The 13,999-nt window shown below is 40.4% G+C and overlaps 1 protein-coding gene across 2 annotated transcripts in view; it reads right to left on the bottom strand.

Moving 5' to 3' along the window:
- The window catches only part of LOC101739050 (G protein-activated inward rectifier potassium channel 3), a 41,085-nt gene extending 35,892 nt beyond the window's left edge, over nt 1-5,193 (bottom strand). The window contains exon 1 of one of the 2 annotated variants that reach the window (XM_038016992.2): nt 4,936-5,193. The gene's annotated coding sequence lies outside the window, so the exon portion shown is untranslated. The remainder of the gene's footprint in view (nt 1-4,935) is intronic. The other variant, XM_038016988.2, reaches the window with a different exon arrangement.
- Nucleotides 5,194-13,999: the final 8,806 nt, after the last annotated feature.

The following is a 13,999-nucleotide window of genomic DNA, read 5'->3' as shown; positions in this document are numbered from 1 at the left end:
AATATTATCAATTAGATGACTCTGCTAACTCTCTGAGAAACAGTTCTCGAACCTTCGACTTAAACGCTTCACGTGTAGTGGCCGACCTTATTTTGAGTGGGAGCGCATTCCATAGAAGAATAGACTGAATAGTGAATGAAGAGTGTAAAAAGTCAGAACTATGTGGAGTGAAGAAGAAGATTGTGAGATGAACGAAGATTTCGGCTGTGGTCAGACCCTAAGTATTGAAAGGAAGTAGTTAAATAAGCAGGTGGATTTGGGGAGTGCAACAAAGAGTAAAGAGTACTGAGAGCACGCAAGCTACGGCGTTGACGAATGGGGAGCCATTTGAGTTGGGAGCGATAAGAAGATACGTGATCGTATTTCCGAAGATTATAAATAAATCGAATGCAGTTATTGAGAAGCCGGTTAAGTTTATTGAGTAGATCTGCATTCAGGTCAAAATAGCACACATCACCATAGTCGATCATGGGGAAGACCAAAGTTTGAACGAGCATTGTCTTGGTCTCGGGCGGAAGGAAACTCTTCAGGCGGTAAAGCATACGGAGTGTAAGTGTAACTCGCTGACACACGGAGATGACCTGGGCTCGCCAACTCAGGCTGGCCTAGGTCCTTTACAACTGAACACCAGTTGATGGTTGAGCCATCATATATAACCGATGGGACATATGCCATATCCAACCGATATAACAAGCGTTTACTTCCAACAATAATAGCCTGACATTTGGCGGGATTCACGCTTATGCCAAAACTGTCAGACCAGGATTTAATGTAGGACAGGGACAGATTTTCCCCTTACCTATTTGTTGTTAGTCTAAGAGGCTATTCCAACTTCGCGCAGACGGTTAGGTGAGCTCACAAACTCATCCTGAGAGAATTGTACGAGCGTCGCGGGCACACAGAAAAAAAGAAAAAAAGGAAAAAAAAAATATGACCGTTACCTCGCGCGCGCTCCGCATTACAGAAATCAGTTATTTTGTGATTTAATTATTGAGATGGCCTAAGACTTTATTTTATTCTTATACAACATCAGTGTCAGTGTATCACAGTGTCGTGCAAGATAGAAGATACGCCAACTGGCGTACACAACTGGCGTACACGTAACACTGGCTCTGACAAGAGCAGTATTTCGTAGAATCTATTACCGAATCGGAATCGCGACCCACTGAGAAGATCCGACGAGAAACTGGGTGGATTTCATTCATCAATATTCCACGACTTGTCAATGTCTTTACCCAGATCCCCTGAACCCTTACCTCCTATAATATTACGTAATAGAGCCCTATTTATTTTCGCTAAAATACTTCCTTTTTTTCTTGTTTATATAATCTGATACGATGTTTTTTGTTCTTGAATACGTTTATAAATTATGTTATTATTTATAACTTATAACACTGTTTTGTATGTTTGCTAAGTTGTAGAATGAATCACAAATTAGAATAGTGGTATATTTGAAATTCAAATGAACATTAATAGCAGTTTACAACCAACCAGGTGTGCACCCTTCACGAGCTTGATGTTATTGTATGTAATTAATTCAAAATGACAATAATACGTAGTTTGATTCAAATTGTTTATTTAATTTTTATTAGCTCGCTGCTCATTTAGTAATAAACCATTGTATAAACCATTGAACATTTAAAAATTTGGCGTCAAAATGATGTGATAAGTATTTGTCACGTGAATTTGACACTACCACGCATCACAATCTTTTAAGTTTTCTTGGAATGATTGTATGTATTCGTACCTTGAATACCCCGGCTACGTATTGGAGCACAACTTCCTGCGTAAAGCCGGGGTGTGTGTATTCGTCCGGGCTGATGTCTGTTGTCGCCGTCTACGAAGCCTCGAACAACGGGACCTGTCCCTCTTGTGGCTGCGCGTAGATCACGGGGGCTGTACCCGAGTCTACGCGTGCCTGTACAGGTCCCACAGCAGTGATGCAGGTTCAGCTCTGATAGAGCATGTGCAAGAGGGGACTAACCGCGTGCTTGAGCAGTACCCATCTGCGGAGGTGGTGGTTCTTGGAGACTTTAACGCTCATCACCAAGAGTGGTTGGGGTCCAGAACCACTGACCTCCCGGGTCGGGCTGCCTACGATTTCGCCTTGGCCTACGGCCTCTCCCAGCTGGTGACACAGCCCACCCGTGTCCCAGATATTGAGGGGCACGAGCCTTCTCTGTTGGACCTTCTGCTGACCACCGATCCAGCCGGATACAGTGTGGTGGTCGACGCTCCACTTGGATCGTCTGATCACTGCCTTATCCGTGCTGCCACACCACTCTCTCGTCCTAGTCGTCGAACGACGACCAGGTATCGAAGAGTTTGGCAGTATTTGTCAGCAGATTGGGATGGATTGCGTGAGTTTTACGCATCCTACCCATGGGGGCGGTTCTGCTTTTCCTCTGCTGATCCTGACGTCTGTGCGGACCGTCTTAAAGACGTGGTGCTCCAGGGGATGGAATTGTTTGTTCCCTCCTCTGAAGTGCCCGTTGGGGGTTGCAGCAGACCCTGGTATAACAATGCCAGCAGGGATGCTGCACACCTCAGGCGGTCCGCATACGTGGCATGGGATGATGCTAGGAGACGTCGGGATCCTAACATCTCAGAGGAAAGGCGGAAATATAACGCCGCTTCCAGGTCCTACAAGAAGGTTATTGCCAGGGCGAAATCGGAGCACGTTGCTAGAATTGGCGAGCGACTGAAGAGCTATCCCTCTGGGAGCCGTGCTTTTTGGTCGCTCGCCAAAGCTGCAGAAGGTAACTTTTGCAGGTCTAGTCTCCCACCACTACGCAAGTCCGATGACAGTCTGGCCCATAGTGCGAAAGAGAAGGCTGACCTTCTGGTCAAACTCTTCGCCTCGAACTCGACTGTGGACGACGGGGGTGCCACACCACCGAACATCCTCCGGTGTGATAGTTCCCTGCCGGAGATCTGCTTTACACAGTGTGCAGTCAGGCGGGAACTCCGACTCCTGGACGTCCATAAGTCGAGCGGGCCAGACGGCATCCCTGCAGTGGTTCTGAAAAAGTGCGCCCCTGAGCTGACGCCTGCGCTAACGCGTTTGTATCGTATCTCTTATTGCGCTAACAGGGTTCCGTCTTCATGGAAGACTGCCCACGTCCACCCTATCCCCAAGAAGGGTGACCGGTCGGACCCATCGAGCTATAGGCCTATCGCGATAACTTCCTTGCTTTCCAAGGTGATGGAGCGAATAATTAATATACAACTCCTGAAGTATCTGGAGGATCGCCAGCTGATCAGTGACCGACAGTACGGTTTCCGTCACGGTCGCTCAGCTGGCGATCTTCTTGTATACCTTACTCACAGGTGGGCTGAAGCCTTGGAGAGCAAGGGCGAGGCTCTTGCTGTGAGCCTTGATATCGCGAAGGCCTTCGACAGGGTCTGGCATAGGGCACTTCTGTCGAAGCTACCATCTTACGGAATCCCCGAGGGTCTCTGCAAGTGGATCGCTAGCTTTTTGGATGGGCGGAGCATCACGGTCGTTGTAGACGGTGACTGTTCTGATACCATGACCATTAACGCTGGCGTTCCACAAGGTTCGGTGCTCTCCCCCACGCTTTTCATCCTGTATATCAATGACATGCTGTCTATTGATGGCATGCATTGCTATGCGGATGACAGCACGGGGGATGCGCGATATATCGGCCATCAGAGTCTCTCTCGGAGCGTGGTGCAAGAGAGACGATCAAAACTTGTGTCTGAAGTGGAGAACTCTCTGGGGCGAGTCTCCGAATGGGGTGAATTGAACTTGGTTCAATTCAACCCGATAAAGACACAAGTTTGCGCGTTCACTGCGAAGAAGGACCCCTTTGTCATGGCGCCGCAATTCCAAGGAGTATCCCTGCAACCTTCCGAGAGTATCGGGATACTTGGGGTCGACATTTCGAGCGATGTCCAGTTTCGGAGTCATTTGGAAGGCAAAGCCAAGTTGGCGTCCAAAATGCTGGGAGTCCTCAACAGAGCGAAGCGGTACTTCACGCCTGGTCAAAGACTTTTGCTTTATAAAGCACAAGTCCGGCCTCGCATGGAGTACTGCTCCCATCTCTGGGCTGGGGCTCCCAAATACCAGCTTCTTCCATTTGACTCCATACAGAGGAGGGCCGTTCGGATTGTCGATAATCCCATTCTCTCGGATCGTTTGGAGCCTCTGGGTCTGCGGAGGGACTTCGGTTCCCTCTGTATTTTGTACCGTATGTTCCATGGGGAGTGCTCTGAGGAATTGTTCGAGATGATACCAGCATCTCGTTTTTACCATCGCACCGCCCGCCACCGGAGTAGAGTTCATCCATACTACCTGGAGCCACTGCGATCATCCACAGTGCGTTTCCAGAGGTCTTTTTTGCCACGTACCATCCGGCTATGGAATGAGCTCCCCTCCACGGTGTTTCCCGAGCGCTATGACATGTCCTTCTTCAAACGAGGCTTGTGGAGAGTATTAAGCGGTAGGCAGCGGCTTGGCTCTGCCCCTGGCATTGCTGAAGTCCATGGGCGACGGTAACCACTCACCATCAGGTGGGCCGTATGCCCGTCTGCCTACAAAGGCAATAAAAAAAAAAAAAAAAAAAAAAAAATGTATCATTGAATGTATGATTGTGTTCTAAAATGTCAAGAGGGCTAGATTTAGCTGCTCTTCTGACAATGTGTTGAATGCGTTTTGTTTTATCTTTAATAGCATAGGCAAAACGATTACGCATAGTTTGTTACTGGCGTCGGTAGTCAACAGACCTTACGTTGAAGTTAGAGGAACAAGAAATCCGTAATTTTATTAATTGCACTTTTGCGGTGATGAAACTATGTGGTGTGATGAAATTGGAATTATTATTGGTAATAATCGTGTGCACAAAAAAGACGTTTTTTCACAGTTCAAACCCATAAATATCGGCGTTTCACGTTTAACACATAAAAACTCACCTTAAGTCAAAGTTTTATATGCTATTTGGTTGATTAGCATTTCACACTAACGTTATCACTTTCATTCTCAACACAACACTAGTTGTTCGTTAATTCAAAAAAATTGTCGTTCTTTTCATTTAAAGTTTTTTTTTAGGACCTAGTTTTTATTTCGGCCAGTTCGCGAGCTCATCGTGTGTCGGGATAGAGTGGACTGTAGAAGCGTGTGCTCTTGCACGGGTATCTAATCCAATTGTCAGCGGCTGTTATTTGTTAACAGGCCACGCGCTCGGAAACAATTGACTGCGTTTGCTTTTGGCCTTTGCACGATAAGATTTCGCATGTCCTGTTTGAGTTCAGTAATGTTGTTAAGTAAATTGTATGGGACTAATGGTATAGGCGTGGCTGTGAAGTGTAGTACAGATAAAAATATTTTATTAGACGTTTTTAGGACCATGCGGCATAGAAACGCTTGAGTGACTTTGACGATTCATCATCAACCTAATGTGATTTTTAATTTAGTTGAAATAAACTTAACACTTTGTAAAACAATACAAAATAGTAAAAATTAATAAATTGCTTGAATTCAAGTAATCAAGTTCATTTGCTTTTTAAATGTCAAATTAGACCTATATGAAATTTAAGCGGTGATCGTTTAAAAGTACATAATAACAAATTACGAATTTCTTACATACGTGAACAGCATTCATTCACCGACACGTTCCATTTTTCGTACACTTGACTGTCAATCACACTGCATATAACCAAATAAATTTGAGCTTCATACCTGTATCCTAACTTTATTCAATTGTTCACCAAAAGATAGACCTAGTTAAACTGGCTCTATAATCGTAACAAGCGCAACGTCAGAGAGAAATTGCTGTGCTGTTTGTCATTTTTCTGTTGTTAATGATCATAATTTATCACAAGCTATCCCGATTTGGAATTTAAAACTTAAATAAATTATCATTCCTAAATCATTCATCCATACTATAAACAACCGCTGCGTTCATCGACAATGCATTTCTTTGTCGTTCTTTTCTACCAGGTATCATCCAGCTTTGGAGTGAACTTCCCCTCCACGGGGTTTTCCGAGCACTATGACCTGTCTCAGTTATAGACAGGGACTTAACTGTGCTCCTGGTACTGTTAGTCGTAAACTCGTCTATCTACAAAGGCCTTAAAATGTTACCTATAATAAATACATAGGCTTAAGAAAATTATAAAAAACAATTTTGAAACTTTGTTGAACTTCCTTGAAGTCAATGATTACAGCACAGCACAGCACGATATAAGTTTTTCGATTTAAACCGCTTGATTTTATTTGTATTTTTTCAATTTAAATGTAAGCGTAAACATAAGAGAGAAATTAACCAAAAATGATTAAGTATAAAAAAGATTCGCCCGTTGAGTTTGGTTCGCTGGTTCTTCTTAGGATGTGGCTTTTTTGGAACCGGATGCGGCGATAACATTTAATTAATTCAACAAGTTTGTTTTGGTGATATACCTAAAGACCTCGGGGCACAAAGAATAAGATGCCGGGTATGCTCTAATCGAGCGATGCGGCTATACCGCTCCTCAAATCCCGCAGTTGATATCAATTGTTCCAATGAAATATATATTTTTATATGTTCAGTAATAACTTAACAATGAAATAAAAAACAAATTAAGCACCCAAAACTATAATTTTCGTAATTGCTCGGGGCTCAAACCGGAGTGTTGCTAACACTGGCCCTAGTATGAGCAGGGCTTCGCAGAATCTACCACCGGATCGGAAACGCGACCCACTGAGAAGATCCACTGAGAAACTCAGTGGGCTGTGTCTATGGGTTAATTCGCTCGTCGAGCCCTTCGTCGCAAGCGACGGGTTCGACCAGGACGGTGACCGGGCCCACAAGGGTAGTAACCATCAACCTGCCTGTGTCTACCGTGCTGCCCTTCAGCCTCAGGGTGGATCAGCCTTTATAATATACAATTGAAAGTTAGACACAAGAAACATTCAATTGAATGGGTCGAATTCACTTAGTGCCGTCTAAAAACTTCAGTCACCACTTAACACAAAAGAGCCATAAATTCGTTCACCTATACAACCGAAAATATAATTAGGAGTTAAATGTGTTTTATACTTTATTATCATGTAGAAAGTATTAAAATGTACCTAGTAATATAAAGTATTTTAATTAAATTCTGATTTCTGTGCGCTTGTTACTTGCTCTGTCTTATGTCTCTGTAGCTAGTGGTTTGCTGCAAGAAAACTCATTAATGAGTTACTGTTTTTTCTTTCCTTTTTTTACTACTAAAATTTATAGTCCATTTAATTATACTGAGACCTCAGAACTCATATCTCAAGGTGGGTGGCGGCATTTACGTTATAGATGTCTATGGGTTCCGGTAACCACTCAACACCAGGTGTGGCTGTGCGCTCGTCCACACATATAATAATAATAATCCTTTATTGCTGTTTTACTTACTAATTACTAATTTAATAAATTACTTAATAATAAATTAAATTTAAATTCAATTTATAATCAAGTATTCCGTTCGGCTTTCGATGTGTTTATCAAAATAGCTTGTATCTCGAAAAAGGCCTCCTCTAAAGATTGCCAATATTCTCTTTTTTTTGCGTATATTTGTGGACCCCCTTCCACATATAATATACTCAAAAAAATGTATTCTTTGTAATGTAAAAAAATGTATTTTTTATTGCGTATATGTGTGGACAATAAATGTGTACAATAAAGGGTAAAGCAGACCTCGAAGCCGTCATCTGTGGTCCGCATTACTCGATTCAGTTCCGCTTATTGCGAGTTCTTTCTGCCACTCTGGTCCACTCCAGTTCAGATCCACAATGACTATTAACTATCACACCAACCGAAGCAGTCAGTTTTGTTCGGTATCCAAATTGTTGTTCCCTTCAATCAATAAATGTGGGTCATTTTCTTGTGCAACTAACCTATCCGAGGCATTCTTAAACAAACAAAGCGTACTAACGGATGAAATTAAAATTTTGATATTTCTCCTGATCATACCAATTGTTGGATGTCCATCCATCATTAAACATAGTACTAACACCTAAATTATACTTACGAGTGTATATTGAGACAACAGTAGCTAATTTAACTCTTTCAGCTACTAAAGTCATTGTGACCTAAAGCAATTGAAGTCCTATGTAGGTAGGGGAAAGTGGGGGAAACGCGAACGCTGGGAAATGCCGAATTCAATGGTTCTAATATGTTAGAAAGATATATCCTAATTTTATTTGCCGCCATTTCGGAGATCACGCCACCACTGATACCAGTCAATAAATAGCACGGGAGACGCGGATGCACGTACCTAAATAGGTATGCATTTTTCAATTTTTTGTATGTTTTAGATGTAAATTTTTGGTAAATTTAAGTTGATGTAACTTTATTTCTATCCACTATAATAATTCAGCTTTTACATAGTGGAATAATCACATATTACTCAGCTAAATGTTAATGATGTAGTAGGCAAAATAAATTTAACCAAAATTGTTTTTTGACTTTTAATTATTTTCGATTCCGCGGGGTAAAGACGAACACTCCATGTCAGGCAATCTCGAACATTCGCCGTTACCCCACTCCCGTTTGTTAGTACCCCGTTCAACTTTTTTTTAAATATTATTACAGATGCCTTGTACTTACAAAAGAAAGACCGAACTGAAGTATAGTTTAGAAGATCTCAAAAAGGCTATAGACGATGTTAAAACCAAAAAACTCTCCATACGTAAACATATAATGTTTCAAAAACAACTAATTTTGACCATCTACTGAAAGAAGTGTTAATACAGCCATGGTCTGGATGAAAACTTTTATTTACAGACAATCAGGAAACGTAAGAAACCAAGAAGAAAACGGAAAGATGGCAAAAAAGGAACCCAAATAAAAAGACTAAAATGTAATGAGAGAACACCTTCAAGCAAGAAGTATGAAAGATTATTAAAGAATTTGAACAATATAAAAAAAGAATTTAGTGACTCTAGTCAAAATACGAAAAAAAAAGAAAAAGACGAAAAAGAAAATAAAGACTACTTTTGTATTTTTTGTAGAGATAAATATATTGATCCTCCCGTTGAAGACTAGATTGTGTGCTATGTGTGCAAAAGATGGGCTCACGAGAGTTGTACTGACGGACAGTCAACATCGTTGGGTTTTAAATGTGGTGTGATCTATGTCGTTAATAATGTTAGTTCGTAATCACCCCACTTGGTGTTCGTATTTACCCGACTCATCTCGGGCAAAGCCGAACACTAAGGGTTTTGTTTTTCTTTCATATTGTTGCAATTTATTAAAAAAATATAAATGATGATTAGTCAATAAGTTAGACAGATAAGTAAACTTTATAATAAAAAAAATTAAAAAAATCTGTGATTAAATTCCATTGTTTTATTTAAGTTTTCCCTTAGGTGTTCGTATATCCCCCACTTTCCCCTACTCGTCATCAAAGCTGTTCAAATCACATAGTGTGATAAAAAGTCTCTAAGAAAAAACCTAGACGATACGAGCTCAAAACAACAACACGATACAACTGAGAGTTTTTATAATGTTTAAGGTGATTGTGAAGTCTATGGGCTCCCGTTATAACTTATCCCAGCTAAACCTGAGCTAATCTGCCATACAATAAAATTTATATCTATGGTTTATCATCAATAAAGCAGAAAAGAAAAAATGGACAGGCAAACAAAATATACTTTCCAAACACAGTATTGGATTGGATTATTACCTAATATATTATTATAATTCTTAAATGAAATTATTTGAATTATAAAAAATGTTTGAATTAGTTTGTTTAACAACAATTAAATTGTGTAATTAATCTTTAAAAAAAAGACATGTCAAAACAAAACTCGTCTTGATTTTATAAGACGATCGTGTTGACTGCGATCACGAAAATCGACCACAACTAGTCTGTAGGTCATTATTGGCGACCAAGGCTACTGTAGTTCCCTTTGTTACGTTATTACAGCATTGACAGCTATTTTAACTAAGTCACTTGTAATCCCGAGCATGCGACTTATCTGTGACTAGTTTTGCTGTAGTTTACCAAAGTTTTCCGGATTTTCGTTCAAGATTTGATCGTAGAGGTACCTAATAGGTAAGGAGTCTGTTGGTTTACGACACTTTTAAAAGCATTCGATTTATAATGTTATTTTGAAATGAATACGGAAGAACCCTTTTAAATGGTAAATTTAGAAAAAGAGGTCAATTGTCCAATCCAACTCCGATGGGCAGCGTTCGGAAAGCTGTGTAGAATCTTCACATCACAAATACCACAGTGTCTCAAGATGCAAATGTTTGACCAGTGTGTGTTGCCAGTGATGACATATGGCACTGAGACGTGGTCGTTCACAATGGGCCTTATCAGAAGGCTCACCCAAAGAGCAATGAAGAGAGCTATGCTCGCACCTGGAACGTTACCTGGAACCACTGCGTTCTACCTGGAGCCATTGCGTTCATCCAAAATGCGTTTCCAGAGATCATTTTAGCCACGTACCATCCGGCTTTGGAATGAGCTCCTCACCACGGTATTTCCTGAGCGCTATGACATTGAGCGCTATGGCATTGCTGACGTGCATGAGCGACGGTAACCACTTACCATCAAGTGGGCCGTATGCTCGTCTGCCTGCAAGGGCAATAAAAAAGTTTTGCCTGCGAGATCAAATCAACAATGAGGAGATTCGCAGGAAAACCATGGTAACCGACACATCCCAAAGGATTGCGATATTGAAGTGTCATTGGGCAGGGCATATTGCTCGTAGAACAAATGGAAAAATGGTTTGCATTGCTGCCTGCACCCAGCAGATTCGTGGGAATCTGCTGGGTGCAGGCAGCGCAGGATCGGTCGCTGTGGCTAGGCTTCGGTGAGGCCTATATCAAACAGTAGACGTCTGTGGGCTTAAAAAGGAAGAGAAGGAAGAAGAACCGTTTTAATAAGAAAAATAATGTATTAATATTAGTTACAAAAAGGTATATAAAAGTTGTTTTAAAATTTATTTTTTATTTTTTTCCCTACGTAAGCTGATAGCCTAGGCTATATCAGCGTAGCCCTAGCGTGTAGATGAGCTCTAGGGGCTCAAACCAGGAGGCGTTGCTAATACTGGCCCTAGTAAAAGCAGTGCTTCGCAGAATCTACCACCGGATCGGAAACACGACCCACTGAGAAGATCCGGCGAGAAACTCAGTGGGCTGTCTCCACGGCTGTGTCTATGGATTAGTTTACTTGCCGAACCCTTCGTCGCAAGCGACGAGCTCGGCGAGAATGGTGACCGGCATTTGACGTTGTGTACAAACTTTTAATGAAACAGTTATTAAAGTGATTGGTAGTTAACATCAAATAATAGCTTCCAACATTTTAGAAATAATTAAAAAAAATCCGGTTACAAATAAAAAATAATGAGCAATTTTATTATAGTAAAATCTTTTTCTTCCGTGACACAGATTGTCAACAACCAATTCGAAAAAAAAAACTTTATGAAGGCTAATTGACTATTTTTACCACTGAAGTATGAAACCTACTATGATTTTTACTGTCTGACGACAATTTATAATCAAACATTATCAATATGTACACATTTTTGAAATTATTTTGCAAAAGATTACGAGTACTTTCATTAGGACAATCAATCAGTTAGAAATAGTATTTTAGTATTTTCAGCTCCCAGCAGTAGTAATGATGGTCTTAGATGCTAAAAATGTTCAGCAGTAAAAGATATTGCAGAAAAAGGCACATCGAAATGTTTATATTCTTTGAAACGAATCAACTATTTCTCACTCGACCCGGCAGCGGTGTCCTCATAAATAGCTATTAGGCTTTATACGCAAAGTCACCGATGACAGATGACCTGACAGCGGCGTGGAACATTCAAGAGCACGTCGATTATCGAATTACGGACCCCATTTGACTGCTCTTTCGACTGTCATGGCCGCAACTTTTCCTGCCACGCACCGGACTGCAGAAAATCCACATCCCGGTTGTTGGAGTGACTCATGACCTTGTGAGAAATCCATTCAAGCCAGTCGCAAACATTGCAAATGGATATCTACAGAATGTCAGGTTACCGCTGCATTATTCCGAGACCGGTGTAATTACTGAAAGTGATATAGCTGTATAGAAAATTGACGGAAAAAAAACTTTTGCACTTTATGAAAATGTAGAATAGAGATAGGCAATTTTTTTTTTATTGCTTAGATAGGTAGACGAGCTCACAGCCCACCTGGTGTAATGTGGTTACTGGAGCCCATAGACATCCACAACGTAAATGCGCCACCCACCTTGAGATATAAGTCCTAAGGTCTCAGTATAGTTACAACGGCTGCCCCACCCTTCAAACCGAAACGCATTACTGCTTCACGGCAGAAATAGGCAGGGCGGTGGTACCTATTCGCGCGGACTCACAAGATGTCCTACCACCAGTAATTACGCAAATTATAATTTTGCGGGTTTCATTTTTATTACACGATGTTATTCCTTCACCGTGGAAGTCAATCGTGAACATTTGTTGAGTACGTATTTCATTAGAAAAATTGGTACCCGCCTGAGATTCGAAGATCGGTGCATCGCTCAACACGAATGCACCGGACGTCTTATCCGTTAGGCCACGACGACTTCAACAAATATGTTATTTGCATTCAATTAATATATCCAAAATACTAATACGGAGAGTTTTTTTTCTGTTTACGATAATTAGGAGTGGTATTCCCTCAAATGTAATCAAAGGTCTTCGCTTGTATAAGTTTTTTTTTACATTAGCATGTTATGAAATATAAGATTTGTTATTATAAAATTTAACACTTATGATAATAAATGTTTTATTTGATAAATTTGTTTCGAAAGCTCTCTAAGTTTATTTATTTATTTATTTTTTACATAGATGGGTGGACGACCCACCTGGAGTTAAATGGTTACCGGAGCCCATATCCATCTACAAAGTAAATGCGGCTAACCAATTTGAGACAAGAGTTCTAGGGTCTCAGCTGTGACAGTACGATGGCTGCCCTTTAAGCCGAAACGCATTACTGCTTCACGGCAGAAATAGGCAGAATATGTATCAGTACCGAACACGAATTTGATGAGATTCTTAATTTTCATAATGATTAATATTGATGAGATGATGAATTTCATACAATGCAGATGACAAGAAAAACGGTATGTATCGCTGTGAATCTTATAGACTACCATGTCGTTGTTGAGTGATATGCATCAATATAGCTCTATACGTATCACTCAATCTTATTTATAAATAAAGAGTGAAGCAGAAACGCAAATGTACTCAAGAATACTGGAAAAGAGCATATTAAAGATTATGGAACTAACGCTCTCAGATATGTACTTACTTTAAAATGGAAGTAGGTTGGCTACAACCCAAGTTACACGGATAAAAGATAAACTGTTGAAACTACCCGCTGGGAAACACCAAAGTGGAAAAGAATGTTGGTAGATCACTAAGACCATGGGCTTCTGACATTATGCAGGTGACCGGAAACAACTAGATTAACTGGAATTCATGGAAATTTGTTCGAAAAAAGGACAGTATTTCAAATTAAAATACATTTAACAATTAAAATAAAATAAAAATTTAGCAATAACTACTTAAAAGAAACTACTTATTAACAATAATTGTAATTTAAATAAGAAATTTGGAATACGTTATCAAATAACGATCTCGCGTGACGCGGATGCGTCTGCTAAGACCTTTTTTTATTTCAGGCATTAACAATATATAGATTATCTAAAATGATACGTATTTATATTTTATTAAAACTTATCAGATATTTCCGATGTATCGAATAGTTTAGGATTTTCGTGATCACGGACGACTGATATGTTATTCGTTGACATTTGAATATTGAATGCTGATTACAGTCTTGTTTTGTTATAAAAATATTTCTACTTTCATCTCGCACAGAAAAAATAAACAGTATTTTGAGTCTGGAGGTTTGGAGGCTTGAACTTTCATTTTCACGATGAGAGAGAGGATTTCAGATAATAAGCTTCAATTTTTTTTTTAAGTTGGGGTGGGTTTTTTTAATGGTGGGAGGCCATGCTTGAAATTGATTTGTTGTCT

Source organism: Bombyx mori, chromosome 17, assembly GCF_030269925.1.
Source record: "Bombyx mori chromosome 17, ASM3026992v2".
Classification (NCBI taxonomy): Eukaryota; Metazoa; Arthropoda; class Insecta; order Lepidoptera; family Bombycidae; genus Bombyx; species Bombyx mori.
Note: the sequence above shows the minus strand (reverse complement) of the source record. Positions and strands in the feature narration are given on the sequence as shown.